Genomic DNA, 25,854 nt, shown 5'->3' with positions numbered 1-25,854 from the left:
TCGACTCGAACATTGCCTGTTCGGCGAACAACGAACAATTCAGGGTGTTCGTGGCAAATCCAAAAAGCCGCGGAACACCCTGTTAAAGTCTATGGGAGAAATCTAAAGTGATAATTTTAAAGGCTAATGTGCAAGTTATTGTCCTAAAAAGTGTTTGGGGACCCGGGTCCTGTCCCAGGAAACATGTATCAATGCAAAAAAAAAGTTTTAAAAAACTGCAGTTTTTTTCGGAAGCAGTGAATTTAATAATGCTAAAAGTGAAACAATAAAAGTGAAATATTCCTTTAAATTTCGTACCTAGGGGGGTTGTATAGTATGCATGTGAAATAGCGCATGTTTCCTGTACATAGAACTGTCCCTGCACAAAGTGTCATTTCTGAAAGGAAAAAAAGTCATTTAAAACCAGACTTGCGGCTATAATGAACTGTCGGCTCTGGCAATTCAGAGAGAATTCATTCATAAAAAAAAACACAGCGTGAGGGTCCCTCCAAATTCCATTACCAGGCCCTTCAGGTCTGGAATGGATATTAAGGGGAACCCTGCCGTCAATTTAAAGAAAAAATTATGTGGGGTTCCCCCCAAATATCCATTCCAGACCCTTCAGGTCTGGTGTGGATTTTAAGGGGAACTCCACCCCAAATGTAAAAAAAAATGGCGTGGAGTTAACCCAGAAATTCACACCAGACCCCTTATCCGAGCACGTTAACCTGGCCGGCCGCAGAAAAGAGGGGGGGACAGAGTGCGGCCCCCCCTCTCCTGAACCGCACCAGGCCACATGCCCTTAACATGGGGAGGATGTCCCCATGTTGATGGGGACAAAAGCATCATCCCCACAACCCTTGCCTGGTGGTTGTGGGGGGTCTGCGGGCAGGGGGCTTATCAGAATCTGGAAGACCCCATTAACAAAGGGGACCCCCAGATCCTGCCCCCCCCCCATGTGAATTGGTAATGGGATCTGGTGTGAATTTTTGGGGGAACTCCACGCCATTTTTTTTATTTGGGTTGGAGTTCCCCTTAAAATCCACACCAGACCTGAAGGGTCTGGAATGGATATTTGGGGGGAACCCCACATATTTATTTTTTTAATTGACATCGGGGTTCCCCTTAATATCCATTCCAGACCTGAAGGGCCTGGTAATAGAATTTGGGGGGACCCCCACACTATTTTTTTTTTTTAATATGAATGAATTCGCTCTGAATTGCCAGAGCCAACAATTATTATAGCCGCAAGTCCGGTTTTAAAAGACTTTTTTTTCTTTCAGAAATGACACTTTGTGCAGAGACAGTTCTATGTACGGGAAACATGCGATATTTCACATGCTGACTTTACAAAAGGTATGGAATTTAAAGGAATATTTCACTTTTATTGTTTCACTTTTAGCATTATTAAATTCACTGCTCCCGAAAAAACTGTCGTTTTTAAAACTTTTTTTGCATGGATACATGTCCCCATGGGCAGGACCCGGGTCCCCAAACACTTTTTAGGACAATAAATTGCATATTCGCCTTTAAAATTAGCACTTTAGATTTCAAAAGTTCAAGTCCCATAGACTTTAACGGGGTTCTAAAGTTCACACGAACATTTGGTGTGTTCGCAAGTTCTGGTGCGAACCGAACAGGGGGGTGTTCGGCTCATCCCTGCTCACAGCTAATCACAACAATGCACACTGAATAAATCTATTGCATTCAGTAACAATGATTGCTTATAGCAATGAAATTCACTGCTATAAGCAATCATAGTGTGTAAAAAAAATCCTGATGACCTCCCAGAGTAGTACAGTATTACTATGGTAACACTGTATTGCTCTGGTCACATCACATCACATCAAGAGGACCTCAGCAGCCAGTTCAGCTGGCGAAATGCCTGGTAGAAATACAGGACTGGCAATAAGCTTGGACTGAACGCAGCCAAAACTGAAGTTCTAATAATTGGTCCTACTAGCCCCCTATTGCTGGCTGCTTGGCCTCCATCTTTCCGACCCGCACCCATTCCAGCCAAGCAGGTAAAAAACCCAGGAGTCATAATTGATGACACCCTCTCGTTTGTGCCCCACTTTAGAAACATCCTGCGGAATGCCAATTACCATCTAAGGCTCCTCAGAAAAGTAAAACATCTATTCACGCAAAATAACAGATCACTACTTGCCCAGGCTTTTATCCATTCCCGGTTAGATGGGGCAAACATATTCCTATTGGCTGCCCTGCAGAAATGGGCCCATAAGCTCCAGGTGGTTCAGAACCACACTGCTCGCTTTGTACTCGGTCTAGCGAGACGAGACCATATTAGCCTGGCCAGGAGATCACTTCATTGGCTCCCTATCGAGCAGAGAGTGATCTTTAAAACGCTCTGGGCCAGATTCACAAAGAGATACGACATTGTATTATCTACAGATACACCATCGTATCTCAGACGTAAACTGGTCCTATCAATGCGCCTGATTCATAGAATCAGTTACGCATAGATAGGGCTAGATCCGACAGTGTTACACTGTGTTACACTGTCGGATCTTTTTTTAAATTTAAAAATGGCGCCGGGGGCGTTCCCGCTGATTTACGATAAATAATATGTAAATCAGCGAGATACGCATATTCACGAACGTACGCGGACCCGTCGCAGTGTTCTTACGTCGTTTCCGTAGCGGTTTTCCGTCGTATACTTACCCCTTCTTTTATCAGGCGCAGCCAATGTTAAGTATAGCCGGCGTTCCCGCGTCGAATTTGAATTTTCCTACGTCGTTTGCGTACGCCGATTCACGAACACGCGCGTCGCAAGTCCCGCTCACGTCGCAATGCAATGCACGCCGGGAAATTCTACGGACGACGCATGCGCATTTAAATCGGCGCGGGAACGCGCCTGATTTAAATATGACACTCCCCTAGCCGCGGAATTTTAATTCCGCCGGGGGATTTAGGATCCGCCGTCGCAAGTTTGGAGGTAAGTGGTTTGTGAATTAGCCACTTGCCTCCTAAACTTGCGGGAGCGGATCTTAATTCACGTAGATCGAGCGGATCTATAGATCCGCTGAGCTACGTGAATCTGGCCCACAGTATCTTCTTTCGTGCATACTGGGGACAGGGTCCCAAGTACTTACACAGCTTGGCGGTGCACTATGAACCCTCGCACCCATTAAGATCCAAGACCCAACATTTAGCCACAGTTATTCCATCTAAACTTTCTTCCATGGGAGGCAAACGACTCCAGAGTAGGGGTGCCATGCTGTGGAATGCCCTCTCCTTGGAACTTAAGATGACACCTAACCTGCTCCTCTTCAGAAAAAAACTGAAGATGGAGCTGTTCGTCCAGGCCTATGGATAATTTTTTTTTTTTTCGCTTTTCCCTCTCGCAGTCCGCCCCCTCATTGAAGGGGCCACTTGCCTCTCTAATAACTATGATGTCTTCTACACCTCCTCTAGTATCCCCACTGTTCCTTTTTTATTTTCTATTTTTTTCTCATACACTTCACGGCTCTTTCCTCTTGCTCCTCTAAGGCCTCGTACACACGACCGAACATGTCTGCTGAAACTGGTCCGCGGACCAGTTTCCGCGGAAATGTTTGGTCGTGTGTAGGGCCGACCGGACCGGATTCCAGGCCTAGTGGACAGGTTTCCAGCGGACAACTGTTTCTTAGCATGCTAAGAAACATTTTCGCTGGAACCATGTCCGTCGGACATGTCCGATCGGCCAAAATCCCTCGCATGCATCGAAGTGATTCGAAGCATGCATTGAAGCATTGAACTTCCGGGGTCGCGTACGTCGCCGCGTCATCGTCGCTGCAACGTCGCCGCCACATCACCGCGTATCCTGTCCGCGGGAAATTTGGTCTGATGGTGTGTACAGCCATCAGACCAAATGATGCCAGCGGACATGTCCGATGAAAACGTTCCGCGGACCGTTTTCATCGGACATGTTCTATCGTCTGTACGAGGCCTAAGGGCTGGATACCCTTTCCTTTCACTGCCCTCTCTTCTCTTTTCTCTCTCTTCCTCACCACGGATTGATTCAAAGTAACATCTCACCAGCGGCGCTTAGACGCTCACTTCACAGTGGGCATTTGGCGCCTAACTAAGCTCAAAAATCAACCAATCATGCATGTAAAACAAGATATTTAAAAAATAATAATTAAAAATACTTCTTGGCTTTTTTTTTTTTACATCCTGTCATCAGTCAGTGTCCCTGCTCATCTCCACACCAGTTACATGATGATGCTGTACTGCACTGGGGACAATGTGCAAACAATAAAAAAAAAATGCTAAATATTGTGACAAACACGTTACAACTTCATAAAGCCCATCATGCCTCTTACTCCTTGGACGGTATACTTTCCAAAAAGGGGTCATTTGGGGGTATTTGTACCATCCTGGGATTTATGGCCCTCAAGAAAATAAAGAAATGTTGCAGTTTTGAAGTGGTTTATGGGGTTATGGCAGAAGCCGGCAATTCCGTTTTTTTATAAAAGCGATCCGAGCAGCTGATTAGCCGCTGGATCACTTTTAGAAGCAGTGAAAGAGGTCGTCCCCCCTCCCGCTGCTCATTTATCGGGCTTTACTGTTCTTACCGGTTTTCAGGTCTTTTGGAATTACTGAGATTTTAGATCCAGTATTTTTCTTTACATAGTAAAATCCTATCAAAGTCTCCTCTCCTAGGGGTACATTTAGGGAAAAGATCCCCTTCAGTTTCATGTTTTTTTTTCCTTTGTGGATTTTCCTAGAATTTTGTGCTAAAATATTCTCTTTTAATTTCTCATCTTTTCCAGGAGGTCCCTTGATGTCCCTCAGATGTTCACCGATACGGATTTTAAATTGTCGCTTTGTTTTCCCCTCTATAGAATTTTTTACATGGACATTTCAACATGTAAATCACTTTTCTTGTAGAGCAATTTCTAAAACTTTTAATTTGAATGGTTTTAGATCGATCCAAATCGGTGAATATCTGAGGAACATGTGAGGTACATTGAATGAAATTACAAATTAGTGAATTAGTAGAGAATGTTGGAAAAGAACAGACAGGGCAGACATGTGACCCCTAATAGTGCTAAGGGTTAAATATTACCCCCCCCCCCCCTCGTCAAACATAAATGAATATCATGGCCAACTAAAAAGGCTTATGGGAAAACTCCCAAAGTCTCAAACCAACAAAATGAAACCTTCTGCATGCGGTGATAAATCTTGCAGGAAATAGATTTAGGAGCTTTAAAGAGGAGCTCCAGCCCCCCTAACAAATACTCTAGCTGCTAATATAAGGACACTTTCCTGTCCAGCGATCCAGCGATGTCCTCACCGGACCAATTTGTCAATGGTCTTTGGGTGCAGGCATCGGCATCTCAAGTAAGGTAACAGGAAGTGATGCCCTTTGGCTTCACAGCCAGTTTCCTAGGCCTTGTGAATGGTCCAGCAGTCTTCTGGGACCTGTGACGTGTCCCAGAATACTGTGGGGGAAATAATCGTCGTCGTCATTTTTTTCCTCAAACAATAGGTTCTGGAACTTAACCACGACCCCATGAAACCCCTCCCCCTACAAACACACCCTCCAAATCACATCAAATAGTGGGCGTGGTCAGCACAATTTCACAAAAAAGTAGGAGGGTCTTAAAGGGGCATTAAATACCAGAATTGCATTACATACAGAGTGCCAAGCTGTCACTAGGATTGGCAGAGAGGGGTGGAGGACACTGAATGGAGACCAGTGGAGGGATTGGTAGAGAGGGATGGAGGACAATGAATGGAGACCAGTGGAGGGATTGGTAGAGAGGGGTGGAGGATACTGAATGGAGGTCAGTGGAGGGATTGGTAGAGAGGGGTGGAGGACACTGAATGGAGGTCAGTGGAGGGATTGGTAGAGAGGGGTGGAGGACACTGAATGGAGGTCAGTGGAGGGATTGGTAGAGAGGGGTGGAGGACACTGAATGGAGGTCAGTGGAGGGATTGGTAGAGAGGGGTGGAGGACACTGAATGGAGGTCAGCGGAGGGATTGGTAGAGAGGGGTGGAGGACACTGAATGGAGACCAGTGGAGGGATTGGCAGAAAAGGGTGGAGGACACTGAATGGAGACCAGTGGAAGGATTGGCAGAGAGGGGTGGAGGACACTGAATGGAGGTCAGTGGAGGGATTGGTAGAGAGGGGTGGAGGACACTGAATGGAGGTCAGTGGAGGGATTGGTAGTGAGGGAGGGAGGACACTGAATGGAGGTCAGTGGAGGGATTGGTAGAGAGGGGTGGAGGACACTGAATGGAGACCAGTGGAGGGATTGGTAGAGAGGGATGGAGGGCAATGAATGGAGACCAGTGGAGGGATTGGTAGAGAGGGATGGAGGACAATGAATGGAGACCAGTGGAGGGATTGGTAGAGAGGGGTGGAGGATACTGAATGGAGACCAGTGGAGGGATTGGTAGAGAGGGGTGGAGGACACTGAATGGAGGTCAGTGGAGGGATTGGTAGAGAGGGGTGGAGGACACTGAATGGAGGTCAGTGGAGGGATTGGCAGAGAGGGGTGGAGGACACTGAATGGAGGTCAGTGGAGGGATTGGCAGAGAGGGGTGGAGGACACTGAATGGAGACCAGTGGAGGGATTGGTGGAGGACACTGAATGGAGACCAGTGGAGGGATTGGTAGAGAGGGGTGGAGGACACTGGATGGAGACCAGTGGAGGAATTGGTAGAGAGGGGTGGAGGACACTGAATGGAGGCCAGTGGAGGGATTGGGGGTGGAGGACACTGAATGGAGACCAGTGGAGGGATTGGTAGAGAGGGGTGGAGGACACTGAATGGAGGTTAGCGGAGGGATTGGTAGAGAGGGGTGGAGGACACTGAATGGAGACCAGTGGAGCGATTGGTAGAGAGGGGTGGAGGACACTGAATGGAGGTCAGTGGAGGGATTGGCAGAGAGGGTTGGAGGACACTGAATGGAGACCAGTGGAGGGATTGGTAGAGAGGGGTGGAGGACACTGAATGGAGACCAGTGGAGGGATTGGTAGAGAGGGGTGGAGGACACTGAATGGAGGTCAGTGGAGGGATTGGTAGAGAGGGGTGGAGGACACTGAATAGAGGTCAGTGGAGGGATTGGTAGAGAGGGGTGGAGGACACTGAATGGAGACCAGGGGAGGGATTGGTAGAGAGGGGTGGAGGACACTGAACGGTTGGTAAGATGGATGAGTCCTGCAGCGGCAGTCATTATGGACTGAAGGGGGAGGAGTCTATGTAAAGGTAATCCAATGAGGAGGGAGTTGCAGTAGTCGAGGTGAGAGATAACAGGGAGTGAATTAGAAGTTTGGTGGTCTCATTGGTTAAAAAGGGGCGTGTTCTAGAGATGTTGTGGCGGCATGATTTGGACAGGGATTGGATCTGAAAGGAGACTTCAGAGTCTAGGGTTGCCCCTAGCACCCTGGCATGTGGGGACAGACTGATAGATTGTGACAGAGAAGTCCGGGGAAGGGGCACGTGGGGGGAGAAAATATTATAAACTTGGTTTTAGATAGATTGAGTTTGAGGAAGTGGTGTGACAGCCAGGCCGATATTTTAAATAGAGGTAAGATTTATCTGGGACCCCAGAGACCCAGAAAAAAACAAGGGAAATGGGCAAGGGCTATTGGACTATGTTGGGACTAGTCCAATAGCCCTTGCCCATTTCCCTTGGTTTTTCTGGGTCTCTGGGGTCCCAGATAAATCTTACCTCTATTCAAATTATGATAGGATGATGGTACTTTCATGTTATGCTTTTCTTTCTTTACTGAGAGGTTTCCTTATAAATTAGCCAGGCTGATATGTCTGTTAGTAAATCAGTGAGGTGGGAGGAGACTGATGGGGTGGGCTGAGGGGTAGAGAGATAGATTTGGGTGTCATCGGCATATAAATGGTAGTGGAAGCCATGGGAGGATATGTAAAGGAAATCACTGACACCGCCCTCAGCAGCAGCCCCGGCTCCCACAAGAGGGCGCCAGTTCCCCTGCCACTCTGGTCCAGTGGGTTGCAAAGCCATGGCCTCAATTACCAGCGGCATCTTTGTGCACCCGCGTGGGGGTAGTGCATGGGGACAAGACACCTGCCAGAGTCAGTGCCAAGCCACTAGTTCAAGGTGACAATGCAACCTGGCGCCTGGGGTTTGTCGAGCCCTGCCCTATGAACTTATATAAAGCTGGCCATACACTATGCAATCTGATTGTACAATGTCCTTTAGATTACAGAACCCAGGAAACACACTTCTCCAGATTATAATATGACAGCTCAAGCCACATCGGCTGTTATCTGATCGCTCAGCTCCTGCACACTCTGCCAAAAGAATGATCTATAGCTGTGTATATAGTGAGAACTGTGATCACTGATTGCATTGGAAAAACGTGCACCTGATGAGGTGGGTGGAAGGGGGAGGGGAGATGATGCAGGGTGTGTCCAGGAAGTAATGGAGAAGTGATTATACAGCGAGCTGGACACTGAGGTGGGGGGGTAAGATAAATATAAAGAAGTACATTAATGGTATATTGGTACATAGGGGGGGGATTTAGGGGGGAAAGGTGACTAAGTCAGCAATGTGAGCTCCGCCCCATTCACTCACCCCTTATCTACCAATGTACATTCTTTAATCTTCTGGTATATAAGAGGTTAATAGAGAAATTAGCGTTGTATTATTCCCAGCTAGTGATTGGCCGTCGTGTAGAAGTGATCGGGGCAGCTGGAGAACCGGCCAATCACAATACAGACAATGTGTCACCCCTCCCCCCTGCTGTTCCCTCAGGGAGGTCCAAAATAGCGAAACATTGATAAACCACTCTAGCTTGTTATGTGGGAGGAGCTTACACAATATATAGAGTAGAGGGGTCAGCACTATTGTAATGTACAACATAATATATAGAGTAGAGAGGTCAGCACTATTGTAATGTACAACACAATATATAGAGTAGAGAGGTCAGCACTATTGTAATGTACAACACAATATATAGAGTAGAGGGGTCAGCACTATTGTAATGTACAACACAATATATAGAGTAGAGGGGTCAGCACTATTGTAATGTACAACACAATATATAGAGTAGAGGGGTCAGCACTATTGTAATGTACAACACAATATATAGAGTAGAGGGGTCAGCACTATTGTAATGTACAACACAATATATAGAGTAGAGGGGTCAGCACTATTGTAATGTACAACACAATATATAGAGTAGAGAGGTCAGCACTATTGTAATGTACAACACAATATATAGAGTAGAGAGGTCAGCACTATTGTAATGTACAACACAATATATAGAGTAGAGGGGTCAGCACTATTGTAATGTACAACACAATATATAGAGTAGAGGGGTCAGCACTATTGTAATGTACAACACAATATATAGAGTAGAGGGGTCAGCACTATTGTAATGTACAACACAATATATAGAGTAGAGGGGTCAGCACTATTGTAATGTACAACACAATATATAGAGTAGAGGGGTCAGCACTATTGTAATGTACAACACAATATATAGAGTAGAGGGGTCAGCACTATTGTAATGTACAACACAATATATAGAGTAGAGGGGTCAGCACTATTGTAATGTACAACACAATATATAGAGTAGAGAGGTCAGCACTATTGTAATGTACAACACAATATATAGAGTAGAGGGGTCAGCACTATTGTAATGTACAACACAATATATAGAGTAGAGAGGTCAGCACTATTGTAATGTACAACACAATATATAGAGTAGAGAGGTCAGCACTATTGTAATGTACAACACAATATATAGAGTAGAGAGGTCAGCACTATTGTAATGTACAACACAATATATAGAGTAGAGGGGTCAGCACTATTGTAATGTACAACACAATATATAGAGTAGAGGGGTCAGCACTATTGTAATGTACAACACAATATATAGAGTAGAGAGGTCAGCACTATTGTAATGTACAACACAATATATAGAGTAGAGGGGTCAGCACTATTGTAATGTACAACACAATATATAGAGTAGAGGGGTCAGCACTATTGTAATGTACAACACAATATATAGAGTAGAGAGGTCAGCACTATTGTAATGTACAACACAATATATAGAGTAGAGAGAGGTCAGCACTATTGTAATGTACAACACAATATATAGAGTAGAGCGGTCAGCACTATTGTAATGTACAACACAATATATAGAGTAGAGAGAGGTCAGCACTATTGTAATGTACAACACAATATATAGAGTAGAGAGGTCAGCACTATTGTAATGTACAACACAATATATAGAGTAGAGGGGTCAGCACTATTGTAATGTACAACACAATATATAGAGTAGAGAGGTCAGCACTATTGTAATGTACAACACAATATATAGAGTAGAGGGGTCAGCACTCTTGTAATGTACAACACAATATATAGAGTAGAAGGGTCAGCACTATTGTAATGTACAACACAATATATAGAGTAGAGGGGTCAGCACTATTGTAATGTACAACACAATATATAGAGTAGAGGGGTCAGCACTATTGTAATGTACAACACAATATATAGAGTAGAGGGGTCAGCACTATTGTAATGTACAACACAATATATAGAGTAGAGGGGTCAGCACTATTGTAATGTACAACACAATATATAGAGTAGAGGGGTCAGCACTATTGTAATGTACAACACAATATATAGAGTAGAGAGGTCAGCACTATTGTAATGTACAACACAATATATAGAGTAGAGAGAGGTTAGCACTATTGTAATGTACAACACAATATATAGAGTAGAGGGGTCAGCACTATTGTAATGTACAACACAATATATAGAGTAGAGGGGTGTCAGCACTATTGTAATGTACAACACAATATATAGAGTAGAGGGGTCAGCACTATTGTAATGTACAACACAATATATAGAGTAGAGGGGTCAGTACTATTGTAATGTACAACACAATATATAGAGTAGAGGGGTCAGCACTATTGTAATGTACAACACAATATATAGAGTAGAGGGGTCAGCACTATTGTAATGTACATCACAATATATAGAGTAGAGAGGGGTCAGCACTATTGTAATGTACAACACAATATATAGAGTAGAGGGGTCAGCACTATTGTAATGTACAACACAATATATAGAGTAGAGTGGTCAGCACTATTGTAATGTACAACACAATATATAGAGTAGAGGGGTCAGCACTATTGTAATGTACAACACAATATATAGAGTAGAGGGGTCAGTACTATTGTAATGTACAACACAATATATAGAGTAGAGGGGTCAGCACTATTGTAATGTACAACACAATATATAGAGTAGAGGGGTCAGCACTATTGTAATGTACATCACAATATATAGAGTAGAGAGGGGTCAGCACTATTGTAATGTACAACACAATATATAGAGTAGAGGGGTCAGCACTATTGTAATGTACAACACAATATATAGAGTAGAGAGAGGTTAGCACTATTGTAATGTACAACACAATATATAGAGTAGAGGGGTCAGCACTATTGTAATGTACAACACAATATATAGAGTAGAGGGGTCAGCACTATTGTAATGTACAACACAATATATAGAGTAGAGAGGTCAGCACTATTGTAATGTACAACACAATGTATAGAGTAGAGAGGGGTCAGCACTATTGTAATGTACAACACAATATATAGAGTAGAGAGGTCAGCACTATTGTAATGTACAACACAATATATAGAGTAGAGAGGTCAGCACTATTGTAATGTACAACACAATATAGAGAGTAGAGGGGTCAGCACTATTGTAATGTACAACACAATATATAGAGTAGAGGGGTCAGCACTATTGTAATGTACAACACAATATATAGAGTAGAGGGGTCAGCGCTATTGTAATGTACAACACAATGTATAGAGTAGAGAGGGGTCAGCACTATTGTAATGTACAACACAATATATAGAGTAGAGGGGTCAGCACTATTGTAATGTACAACACAATATATAGAGTAGAGGGGTCAGCACTATTGTAATGTACATCACAATATATAGAGTAGAGAGGGGTCAGCACTATTGTAATGTACAACACAATATATAGAGTAGAGGGGTCAGCACTATTGTAATGTACAACACAATATATAGAGTAGAGAGAGGTTAGCACTATTGTAATGTACAACACAATATATAGAGTAGAGGGGTCAGCACTATTGTAATGTACAACACAATATATAGAGTAGAGGGGTCAGCACTATTGTAATGTACAACACAATATATAGAGTAGAGGGGTCAGCACTATTGTAATGTACAACACAATATATAGAGTAGAGAGGTCAGCACTATTGTAATGTACAACACAATATATAGAGTAGAGAGGGGTCAGTACTATTGTAATGTACAACACAATATATAGAGTAGAGAGGTCAGCACTATTGTAATGTACAACACAATATATAGAGTAGAGGGGTCAGCGCTATTGTAATGTACAACACAATGTATAGAGTAGAGAGGGGTCAGCACTATTGTAATGTACAACACAATATATAGAGTAGAGGGGTCAGCACTATTGTAATGTACAACACAATATATAGAGTAGAGGGGTCAGCACTATTGTAATGTACATCACAATATATAGAGTAGAGAGGGGTCAGCACTATTGTAATGTACAACACAATATATAGAGTAGAGGGGTCAGCACTATTGTAATGTACAACACAATATATAGAGTAGAGAGAGGTTAGCACTATTGTAATGTACAACACAATATATAGAGTAGAGGGGTCAGCACTATTGTAATGTACAACACAATATATAGAGTAGAGGGGTCAGCACTATTGTAATGTACAACACAATATATAGAGTAGAGAGGTCAGCACTATTGTAATGTACAACACAATGTATAGAGTAGAGAGGTCAGCACTATTGTAATGTACAACACAATATATAGAGTAGAGGGGTCAGCACTATTGTAATGTACAACACAATATATAGAGTAGAGAGGTCAGCGCTATTGTAATGTACAACACAATATATAGAGTAGAGGGGTCAGCACTATTGTAATGTACAACACAATATATAGAGTAGAGGGGTCAGCACTATTGTAATGTACAACACAATATATAGAGTAGAGGGGTTAGCACTATTGTAATGTACAGCACAATATATAGAGTAGAGAGGTCAGCGCTATTGTAATGTACAACACAATATATAGAGTAGAGGGGTCAGCACTATTGTAATGTACAACACAATATATAGAGTAGAGGGGTCAGCACTATTGTAATGTACAACACAATATATAGAGTAGAGGGGTCAGCACAATATTATAGTCATAGACAAATGATTTGGGTCTGTGGTCAGCAGGATGAAAACAATATGTGATAGAAAGTGTTTTTCGGCGCCAGAAATGATATATATAAATATAGTGTAATCTATATACAACCCCCCAAGGAAGGATGGTATATTCACAATATACAAATAAAAAGCTGCTCCTGAGATTACAGGGGTGAACTGCGTACGTGAATATATATGTGGATGAGGGCGCTGTGGTGAACCAATGGCACACAATGTGTTAACCTAGTGAATGAGATTCACCTGGTAGGTGAAACAAACAATACAATATAGGAAGGTGCTGCTATTCTGCAATTATATAAACATCTAAAAAAATTGGTTAGAATTAAGTTTCAACACATGAAAATTACAGGAAAAAACTCGCCCAGATAAGAGCAAATTACATAAAAAAAATGTAAATGCAAAACACAGATTATCACAAATGTGATGATGTGAAAAAGTTCATAAAAAGAAAAGTTCATGTGGATGGACGCATGCGGATACATTCACAGCAGATAAGGAGAACGCCTTCACCATCTAGTTTCACCCGAAGTGCTCTGGATAACGTATGCGCTTACCCTTACGTATGGACCCCTTAGAAAGTGGGTCATGCCCGCTGAGCAGGATGAGTGCCTACACACTGTATGGCAAAAGCTGCAACAGGGAGTCCACTGGTACAAGACGATGGGCCAGATTCAGAAAGATCAGCGGATCTTTCTGCTGGCGTAACGTATGTCATTTACGTTACGCTGCCGCAAGTTTTTCAGGCAAGTGCTTTATTCACAAAGCACTTGCCTGTAAAGTTGCGGCAGCGTAGCGTAAATCACCAGGCGAAATTCAAATTCGGCGGGTAGGGGACGTGTATCATTTAAATGAAGTGCGTCCCCGCACCGAACAAACTGCGCATGTGCCGTCCATAAAATATCCCAGTGTGCATTGCTCCAAATAACGCCGCAAGGACATCATTGCTTTCAACGTGAACGTAAATTACGACCAGCCGTATTCGCGAACGACTTACGCAGACAACGTAAAAAAAATCAAAACTCTGCGCGGGAACGACGGCCATACTTAACATTGGCTACGCCTCATATAGCAGGGGTAACTATACGCTGGAAAAAGCCGAACGCAAACGACGTAAAAAAAAAGCGCCGGTCGTTCATTTCTGAATCGGTGTATATCCTAATTTGCATATTCCTTGCGTAAAACATATGGAAGCGCCACCTAGCGGCCAGCGTAAATATGCAGCCTAAGATACGACGGTGTAAGACACTTACACCTGGCGGATCTTAGGGATATCTATGCGCAACTGATTCTATGAATCAGGCGCATAGATAAGACGGCCGGCGTATAAGACGGACGGCGTATCTCTTTCTGAATCTGGCACGATGTGTTCAAACCGCAGGAAAAACAAAAGGGGATCTCATAGTATAATACGGTTTTATTAAAATACACTTAAAAAACATCAGCCGTTGGCCTCTTACTTGGTAAGTGCGTGCCCGGCACTGGGACTGCGTGCGTGACGAAAATCCGCTCGGTATCCTGGGGTGGATCAGATTAGTCGGGTGCTGGGATCAGCTGGCGTGCCTGGTGACCAACACTAAAACCACCGACATATGTTTCATGCAAAGCACGTCATCAGGGGGGCGTGGTTAGTCGCCAAGGATTCTGGTATATGTAGGCATTGTGGGGGGAGCCAATGGTAAGCTGTAGTGGGCGTCTAATCTTAGTGAATCTGCAGCAATCACAGTGCCGTGCGGCTCTACATCCGTTTGCGGCCATCACATTAACATTGAACACAGAAAATTCAACTAATGGGGAAACAATAAAAAACGCTAATGGCTACACTAATCTGTGTTTTGCATTTACATGGTTTTTTATGTAATTTGCTATTATCTGGGCAAGTTTTTTTTTCCTTTAATTTTGATGTGTTGAAACGTAATTCTAACCAATTTTTTTAGATGAATCTCATTCGCCAGGATGAAAACAATGTTCAGCCATAGTGGTCAGTGGGAGGAGTCTGTTGTTACAGACTATGGTATCGGGGATGTGGGGGGTCAGACAACACACGGGGTGTCACCTTCTGTTGTATATCCACAGAAATCACCCAGCACGCTGGCAGATTGTCAGGAGAACCCCAAGTTCCCACCCCAGACAGGGGTAACAGCTGTATAACAGCACACACACTCTATTATCCCACCACTGCCACACACATGACAAGGAGGGAAGCCCCACAGGAACTAGAAAACCAGGAGAGGACCTTGTTTGGTGGAGGAGGGAAGGAGAGGGAGATTATTGGTAGCCAGTAATACCAGCTGTGAGAGACTTGGCACAGCCTGCAATACCTCTGACCACCACTAGAGGGAGACTCCGCCCATATCTAGCTGGCTGACCACACACAGGCAAATACAGATCTTACATACAATCTGGAGCACTCTAAGGGTTGGGGGTCAGTCTAGTAATCAGCACACACTTCTGGGGTTCCTCAGGCACCTCTACAAGCTAGAATCCTTGTGTTACTCCCTCTTCCTGCTCCCCATGTACACCCCACACCAGACACATGACAGGGAGGATAGGGGTGGAAGTGGGGTGAACAGGGAAGTACATGAGAATGTGGGGGGGGGGTAAATGTCTGTTATCCGTGGTCAGTGGGGGGGGAGGGGCGCTGTTGTTATCAGTTGACTAAAAAATAAATGGTGTTCAAACAAGAGGAAATGTTAAGCATTCGTGCTTAATAGGAAAAAGGGGGCAAAAGTAAAGGGGGGCAGAGGTGCTCAAATGAGGGACAAGAGGCACTGGTGCTCAGCGGTTAGACAGCGGGGTAAATAAGAGGAATAGAAGTGTGAAAAAGGGACAACAAGAGGACAGGAGGGCAGTGAGGTGGGAAGGGGGCAATAGGGGGAGGGCTGGACAGGAGAAAGTGAGGGACAGGGGGTAAACTGTGAGGCAATGGGGAAACAAAGGAGCTGGACAGGAAGGCAGTGGGGGGGGGGGGCAGGCTTTGGGGGGGAGGAAAGCAGTGGTGGTCAGTGAGAGATGAATACCTGGCTGATGGTGTCCTGGTCTGGAAGTTGATGTGAAGCTCCTCTGATAAATCTTCTATGGTTGGAGTCCTCTCGGATGGTCCCTCTTGGCTCCTCTGATGAGTCTTCTATGGTTGGGGTCCTCTCGGATGGTCCCTCTTGGCTCCTCTGATGAGTCTTCTATGGTTGGGGTCCTCTCGGATGGTCCCTCTTGGCTCCTCTGATGAGTCTTCTATGGTCGGGGTCCTCTCGGATGGTCCCTCTTGGCTCCTCTGATGAGTCTTCTATGGTTGGGGTCCTCTCGGATGGTCCCTCTTGGCTCCTCTGATGAGTCTTCTATGGTTGGCGTCCTCTTGGATGGTCCCTCTTGGTTCCTCTGAGGAGTCTTCTATGGTTGGGGTCCTCTCGGATAGTGTTGAGCAGAATATGCCATATTCGATTTCGCGATATATCTCGAATATATATTCGAATATTCGAGATATATTCGCTAAATTCGAATATTCGTGATATTTTATCGAAATTAAATGATTGCGATTTTTCGCTATTGCGAATGCGAAAATAATTGCGATTTTTTTATAACTGCGGTAGGAGCACTCTGATTGGCTCAGAATATTTGTGATATTTTATCGAAATATCGCAACATGCGAATGCGATATTTATTGCGCAATTTCGAGAAATGCTGGAGGAGCGCTCTGATTGGCTCAGAATATTCGTGATATTTTATCGAAATATCGCAACATGCGAATGCGATATTTACTGCGCAATTTCGACAAATGCTGTAGGAGCACTCTGATTGGCTCAGAAAATTCGTGATATTTTACAATACAAAATAATTGCGAATATTCGGCAAATGCGGAAGGAGCACTCTGATTGGCTCAGAATATTCTTGATATTTTACAATACAAAATAATTGCGAATATTCGGCAAATGCGGAAGGAGCACTCTGATTGGCTCAGAATATTCTTGATATTTTACAATACAAAATAATTGCGAATATTCGGCAAATGCAGAATATTCTTGATATTTTACAATAGAAAATAAAAAGTGTTTTGCATTGGTGGTGATTCTTTACTCTATCCATCTGTCACAGCCATTTGTCAATCAAACACCTTGAAGATTGAACACGTTCATGCTGCATGCTTTGGACTTTTTTTCACTTCACATATCAAAGACATTTTTATGAAAGATTATTTTTCTATTATTGGGACTATATTTCTTTATATATTTGTTTCACTGTGTATTTCACAAGTTATTTGCGCTTGCTTATTTTATAATTTGCCCACATGTCTTGTCACTAGACATATTTTTTATTCTTGTAGAGCGACTCCATTTTCTGTCTTGTATTAAATTATGTTGTATAACATTTTTGAGTTGCTGCTGTATTCTCCCCTTTTTTTAAGGTATGCGCAATTTTTTCCTTCTTACAAAAAAAAATAATATCAAACATACAAATATTCATAACAGAAACATACACAAAGCCCCCCCCCCCCCCCTTTTGCATCAGAGACAATCAGAGTTCTCCTACCACAGTTATCGAAAATTCGCAATCATTTTCGCATTCGCAATAGCGAAAAATCGCAATGTTTTTTTTTTTCAATTTGGCAACATAAAAGGATCGCCTCAGCTTAGCTACTCGGCCCAGGGTCTCTAATCATACCAGCAATGCTTTTAGACGTCGATAGGATGTGATCTGTTTTAAAAATCAAATTGAAAAAATGCGAATATTCGGAATTGCGAATATTCACCGCGAAATTCGAAATATAGCGCGATTTCTCGAATATGCTATATTCGAGTCGAATATTCGCAATGCGAATATTCGTGAGCAACACTACTCTCGGATGGTCCCTCTTGGCTCCTCTGATGAGTCTTCTATGGTTGGGGTCCTCTCGGATGGTCCCTCTTGGCTCCTCTGATGAGTCTTCTATGGTTGGGGTCCTCTCGGATGGTCCCTCTTGGCTCCTCTGATGAGTCTTCTATGGTCGGGGTCCCCTCGGATGGTCCCTCTTGGCTCCTCTGATGAGTCTTCTATGGTTGGGGTCCTCTCGGATGGTCCCTCTTGGCTCCTCTGTTGAGTCTTCTATGGTCGGGGTCCTCTGAGATCCACAATCAGGGGAAAGTTCTCCTCTGTGTCCCCGATGGAAGATGGAGGCTTCTTGTCCTGGCTGAGAGGTGTGAGGGACGTTCTGTGTCTGCACTACGGATCTGGGAAGACTCCAATCACATTGTGAGCCAGCCTCCTCACAGGGGGCCCCTCCCCTACAGATTCCCCAGGGCCATGCAGAAACACCCATTGCGGGGGATTGGGAATCACAAAAAGAACCCCTCCCCCATTCTCTGAGATGACACAATAGAATCTCATTCCAGATTGGTCATGTGAAGAAGGTTTGTTGGACGTTCTTCTGGTTAGTGGAGGGAAATGAACGTTGATTATTGAGCGCAGTGAGGAGAAGATTGGGAGGAGCAGGATGGGGAATGTTTCTCTCTCATATTGCACCCCCCGGGGGATCACCTCATACACTTCATCTTCTACATGTGCTGGACGCCATGACACTCATTTCTTGGGGGAAACTTTCTCCCGGAGATCTTGGAGGAGATGAAAGGAATGTTGTACGAGGCATGTGTGAGACGAGGCACATGACATCACACGCCCCGCCTTCTGCATGCACGGTGTAACACACATTTTCATACTGGCGGTGTGGGGGAGGGGACACTCTGCACAAGGGAAAGAGCTCATTTCATGCGTAACTGGGGAACAGTAAAAAGACAAGGATGAGCCATATTTTTACTAACCCCCAAACACTGAAAGACAGCAACCAATTGAATACACAGGATGTGGCTGAGATAAACCAGAGGCTCTGGATGGACAGTTGGATAAATGGATGATTTGTGTGGGGAGGTCGGTGATCTGTAGGGACTGTATGAAGGAAGTGACATGTGAGATCTGTGTGTGGGGGAGGGGTATCTGTTGCAATCTCTGTGCACAGGGAAATTAAACAAGTTGTGAGAACTTTTTGTTCTGGGGAGGGGAGTGTATGGGGGAGGGGTGTGTGTGGGGGTGGGACGGTTACATGTAATGAGAAGTACAGACACTCTCTCCTTTCTAATATTAGAGGACAGGATTGGACAATTCCAGTAGAGGGGGAGGGGGTGGTGATATTGGGGCTCGGTCACAGAACACAGCCCATGTTATTGTGTGTATAATGCGTGTTCTCTGGTGTGCAATGTGGGGGCGCTTTTGTGCGGTGTAATGAGGTGTTAGGCTCTCTTCTATAGAATTCTCTGTGTGTAGGGGCCTGCTCTTGTTGAATAGGTGCTGCTGTAAATTTAGAGGGGGCCTGAGTCGTTATTTGGCTCAGACAAATATGATTGAGGGTAATTTAGCCTCGGTTCCGGCCATGGCTGTGCTGGGAGTAACCACCATTGTTCGCCTGGGGGTGTTATTACCATCTCAGGCCAAGGGTGGCAGCAGCAGAGTCGGGGTGTATTGGGTGTCCCCCTCAGCGGGGAATCAGTGGGAGTGATTGCATGCTGGGGAGAGGTACTTAAGGGACAGACGGCATTGGCGGGGGCCCGTTGTTCACGCCTCATGGCCTGCCTGGCCTGGGGTGCATGTTCCTAAATCCTGACTCAGGGACCACGTTGGTCTGGGGTTGCGGCTTTGCCTGGTAGTCAGACTGGGTCTGCGCTTTCAAGGTGGTCCTGTGCTGCCAGTCCTGCGGGAGGAAGCCACTTGATGAAGGAAGCCAGGAGAAGACCTATCCTGGAGAGGACCATGCAACAGGCTGGTATATTAAAGGGGTTGTAAAGACAAAAATATTTTCCTCTTAAATTAAAGTCTGACAGTAGCTGATAAAGTAAAAAGTAATGTTTTGCATTATAACTAGTTTGATACCTGTTGAAATCGAGCTGTTTTATTCACCTCCGTCACTCCTGAATCATTATTGTCACTGACTTCCTGGTTTGCGGTGCGCATTCATTCTTGCTACATCACGGCCTAATGGGAACTACAGTTCCCATTAGGCTTAGCCTCCATGCCTGTGAGGGATAAGAGAGCATCTTCACGCAGGGCTGTAGTCATAGGGAGGGGGTGAGCACATTCTGCTTTCCACCATGCAAAACGGCTCAGATGCTGGTGGAAAGCAAGAAGAGGAGAGACAGGAAATGGCATTTTCAAACCTGGATTACTGTATTTTGGAGGTCCAAAGGAAAAACGAGGTAAGTGCTATTTAAATGCTCTAGCTTACAGCAATCAATTGATCTAATAAAAAACAAACCTTTAGTGTTCCTTTAAAAAGACAAAAGGGGGCAGCCCTGGGACTTTGAATGAGGTGAGAGAGGTTCAGCCAATGTTCACAACCAACAATGAGACAAAAAAAATTTATTATTTTCAAAGTGTTATGTAACGAAGTGGCAACAACATTGATTGTGAGTTCCCCGGGATAATAGCCAATGTACACAGCACAAATGAAAGTAAATATAGAAAGATTTATTACAATTGTTGTACATCAATGAGCAAGGGCCAGTGGATGCAGGGCTGGCCTTTGGGGTGTGCGAGCCGTGCGGCTGCACAGGGCGCCATGGACAACAGTGGGTGCCCTGCGGCACACACAGCTCACATAATGTGAGTCACATCAGGGCCGATCCTAGATGGGGTGCAGTTCACCCAGGCGCCACAGAGGTGTCCTATGCTGCCTCAGCCTGCCCTATGCCACATCAGTCTGCCCTATATCACCCCAACCTGCCCTATGCCACCCCAACCTGCCCTATGCCACCGCAACCTGCCCTATGCCACCACAACCTGCCCTATACCACCCCAGCCTGCCCTATACCGCCGCAACCTGCCCTTTACCACCCCAGCCTGCCCTATACCACCGAAATCTGCTCTATACCACCCCAGCCTGCCCTATACCACCCCAACCTGCCCTATGCCACCACAACCTTCCCTATGCCACTGCAACCTGCCCTATGCCACCGCAACCTGCTCTATACCACCCCAACCTGCCCTATGCTACCGCAACCTGCCCTATGCCATCACACCCTGCTCTATACCACTCCATCCTGCCCTATGCCACCCCAGCCTGCCCTATATTACCCCAACCTGCCTTATATTACCCCAGCCGTCCCAATACCACCCTATACTTTAATTTACAGGGGCCATTTGGGGGGGGGTGCCACAGGATTATCTCGCACAGGGCACCTGAACACCTAGGGCCGGCCCTGAGTGGATGCACATATACAATAAACAAATAAAATGTACATACATATAAACAGAAGTATGTAGACATAATACAGACATCAATAATATCCAGCATGTACAGGCATAAAACAAGCATCCATAAAGCCCTACTAGTTTCGCGAGACCCTGCTCGCTTCTTCAGGGGCGGATGCATGAATGTTGTATCCATGGGCTGAAATGAATTGCCAAACGCTGGATATCAGGATAGCGGCCGTGTAGTGCATCCAGCTCGGGAGCTGAGGAGATGGAGCAAACAAAAGCCACAACAGGGGAACATCCGGAGGATCAGGCGGTGGACGTCTTACTGACTCCTATGCGTCACCGCCCGTACATGACGCTGGGGGTGGAGCCTTCGGGCACTTGTGGGCATATCTTGGACGTTCAGCATGGCTGGAACTTCGTTTCACATCTTGATGGTTGGATAGAGCAGTCACATCTTTAACCTCTTGACCACTGGGCACTTAAACCCCCTTCCTGACCAGACCAATTTTCAGCTTTCGGTGCTCTCACAATTTGAATGACAATTACTCCGTCATACAACATTGTACCCATTTGAAATGTTTGTCATTTTTTTCACACAAATAGAGCTTTCTTTTGGTGGTATTAGATCACCTCTGGGTTTTTTATTTTTTGCGCTATAAAAGAAAAACGACCGAAAATTCTGTAAAAAAACAAAAAACAAACTTGTTTCTGTCATATTCGCAGGTTATTTCTCACACACAGCATATGCATACCACGAATGACACCCCAAAACACATTCTGCTATTCCTCCCGAGTATGGCGATACCCCATGTGTGCAACTTTTACATGGTGTGGCCACATACAGAGGCCCAACATGCAGGGAGCGCCATCAGGCGTTCTGGAGCACCCAGGCCAATTCTGACATTTCTCTCCTACATGGAAAAATCACAATTTGAAATAAATAAGTTTGAATGATGAGCGCAAAAATAAGTGAATGGTGAATATCCACAAAATAATGAAATATGAATGGGATCCCCAATACAGGGGAAAAACAATAAGTGAATGAATTATGATCTAAATAGACCAATCACTCAGAACACTGTGACTGTGATAATAAACAATGAAGCAAAAAGTCCTGTGTTATAAAGAAATTAAAATGACCTGTGTTATAAAAAATTAAAATATATCTATATAAAGTCAATATAAATATAAATAAAAGTCCCAAGGTGATCAACAAAAATCTTGTGCATCCAAAACATAAAATGTTTACACGATCCCACCGGCAGCTGAGCTCACGGAGCGCTTACCTTCCTGGTGTACATAAACAGCATGTGGGTGCTCAGATAGAGACTTCAAAAACCTTCCTTCTGCTGGGACGAGCTGGTCCAATCCTCGATCCTGTTGCCTGGAGAGCGTCACCCTCACCCCAGGAAAGAGGAAAGGAGCTCCAAATGATGAAATATTTCACAGCAATCGATTTATTAAAGTCCAAATAGTAAAAATGCTCAACATGAGCTAGAATTAAAACGTTGAATACAGCAAGTGTCTTAATGTGCGGACGGAACGTCACTTCCGGTCACGTCTATTCAGGGCCTTACGCGTTGCGTCACGACACGTGACTTCATCAGAGGCTCTGATGAAGTCACGTGTCGTGACGCAACGCGTAAGGCCCTGAATAGACGTGACCGGAAGTGACGTGACGTTCCGTCCTCACATTAAGACACTTGCTGTATTCAACGTTTTAATTCTAGCTCATGTTGAGCATTTTTACTATTTGGACTTTAATAAATCGATTGCTGTGAAATATTTCACCATTTGGAGCTCCTTTCCTCTTTCCTTCCTTGTTACTCGATCGATGGTCTGTATATGATCTGAGCACGGAGCCTCCATTTTGGCGTAGCCCCGGACCACACACAGTGAGGGTGACGCTCTCCAGGCAACAGGATCGAGGATTGGACCAGCTCGTCCCAGCAGAAGGAAGGTTTTTGAAGTCTCTATCTGAGCACCCACATGCTGTTTATGTACACCAGGAAGGTAAGCGCTCCGTGAGCTCAGCTGCCGGTGGGATTGTGTAAACATTTTATGTTTTGGATGCACAAGATTTTTGTTGATCACCTTGGGACTTTTATTTATATCTATATTGACTTTATATAGATATATTTTAATTTTTTATAACACAGGTCATTTTAATTTCTTTATAACACAGGACTTTTTGCTTCATTGTTTATTATCACAGTCACAGTGTTCTGAGTGATTGGTCTATTTAGATCATAATTCATTCACTTATTGTTTTTCCCCTGTATTGGGGATCCCATTCATATTTCATTATTTTGTGGATATTCACCATTCACTTATTTTTGCGCTCATCATTCAAACTTATTTATTTCACATTTTTTGTCGTTAGTACACTATAGATTTGAGCTGCATTTATTCATCCACTCACGTGATTGTTTATATTATTTATTCCTCACTTTGAGAGTATTGGCTAGCGCTTTAGTTTCCCCTTTTCACACGTTTAAAATCACAATTTATTTGCTAGAAAACTACATAGAACCCCAAAACATTATATATGCGGAGTATTGGGGTATTGCGGAGTATTGGGGCATTGCAGAGTATTGGGGTATTGGGGGTATTGCAGAGTATTGGGGTATTGCAGAGTATTTGGGTATTGCAGAGTATTGGGGTATTGGGGGTATTGCAGAGTATTGGGGTATTGCGGAGTATTGGGGGTATTGCAGAGTATTGGGGTATTGGGGGTATTGCAGAGTATTGGGGTATTGCGGAGTATTGGGGGTATTGCAGAGTATTTGGGTATTGCAGAGTATCGCACAGGGTATTGGGGTATTGCAGAGTATTGCGCAGGATATTGCAGAGTATCGGGGTATTGCAGAGTATCGAGGTATTGCAGAGTATGGGGTATTGCAGAGTATGGGGTATTGCAGAGTATGGGGTATTGCAGAGTATCGGGGTATGGCAGAGTATCGGGGTATGGCAGAGTATCGGGGTATGGCAGAGTATCGGGGTATGGCAGAGTATCAGGGTATGGCAGAGTAACGGGGTATGGCAGAGTAACGGGGTATGGCAGAGTATGGGGTATGGCAGAGTATGGGGTATGGCAGAGTATGGGGTATGGCAGAGTATGGGGTATGGCAGAGCATGGGGTATGGCAGAGTATGGGGTATGGCAGAGTATGGGGTATGGCAGAGTATGCAGAGTATGGCATAGTATGGGGTATGGCAGAGTATGCAGAGTATGGCAGAGTATGGGGTATTGCAGAGTATGGGGTATGGCAGAGTATGCAGAGTATGGCAGAGTATGGGGTATGGCAGAGTATGCAGAGTATGGCAGAGTATGGGGTATGGCAGAGTATTGCGCAGGGATAGCTGAGCTGGGAGGGATGGCTGGATCTGTGACTGCAGTTGTCACAGATCCAGCCACAGCACTGCTGACACCCCGCGCTCCCCCCCTCCTCTCCTCTCCTCTCGCACTGTACCGAACGGTACAGAGAGGAGAGGGAGGAACCGGCGTCATCAAATGACGCCGGTTTGTTTACAAGTGATAAACAGCCGCGATTCGCGGCAATTTACTGTGATCCGTGATGCGCCGGGTCTTCTAGACCCGGCGAGCACGGACACTTCCGCGAGCGCGCCCCAGGGGACGCGCAAACGCGGAAGTGCACGAGGACGTCCCAGGGACGTCCTGTCACAGTAACTCGACCGCGCTGTAGCAGTATTTTTGCTATAGCGCGGTCGGCAAGTGGTTAAGAACAAACTGAGACATGATCACAAGAGGCTTAGTGGAGACTGCAGTCAGAAATATCTCCATCCATGAATGGGGATACATTTGGAGGGTTCTGGGTAAATTTGGATTCGGCCCGACATTCATTAGGCTGATAAGAATGCTTTATGACAATCCAAGTGCTAAACTAAAAATTAATAACGAATTTTCGAAAAAGATCACTCTTGAGAGGGGGACGAGACAGGGGTGCCCCTTGTCGCCCCTGCTCTTCGCCCTAGCGATGGAACCGTTGGCAATAGCCATAAGGTCAAGTACTGAGATAACCGGATTTCAGAGGAAGATGGGAGATGAAAGAATCGCGCTATATGCCGATGACATTCTCCTCTTCCTGGGGGATACGGAACAATCATTGGTAAAGGCAATGAGTCTGGTAGAAGAATTTGGGAGCTTTACGGGTTTAGAAATAAACTGGGGGAAATCCGAGCTACTCCCGATAGATCCACTTGGAGAAACGGCGATATTGGAAATGCCACAGTTAACGGTGGTAGATACAATGAGATATCTGGGGGTATTGGTGACGAAAGATCCTAATCAATACATTCATAAAAACCTAACCCCGCTATTGGCTAAATTTAAACAAAAAATCCATATTTGGAAACGGCTCCCGTTGTCAGTCGCCGGCAGATGC

General features: G+C 44.7%; 1 protein-coding gene and 1 pseudogene across 1 annotated transcript in view; one reads left to right on the top strand and one right to left on the bottom strand.

Moving 5' to 3' along the window:
* The window catches only part of LOC120928424 (zinc finger protein 850-like), a 152,818-nt gene that overhangs the window by 35,985 nt on the left and 90,979 nt on the right, over positions 1 to 25,854 (top strand). The window lies entirely within an intron of this gene.
* The window catches only part of LOC120928423, a 367,954-nt pseudogene that overhangs the window by 282,221 nt on the left and 59,879 nt on the right, over positions 1 to 25,854 (bottom strand).

This window comes from Rana temporaria, chromosome 2 (genome assembly GCF_905171775.1).
Source record: "Rana temporaria chromosome 2, aRanTem1.1, whole genome shotgun sequence".
Lineage (NCBI taxonomy): Eukaryota > Metazoa > Chordata > Amphibia > Anura > Ranidae > Rana > Rana temporaria.
The sequence above is the reverse complement of the archived record's forward strand: the minus strand, read 5'-3'. Positions and strand labels throughout refer to the sequence as shown.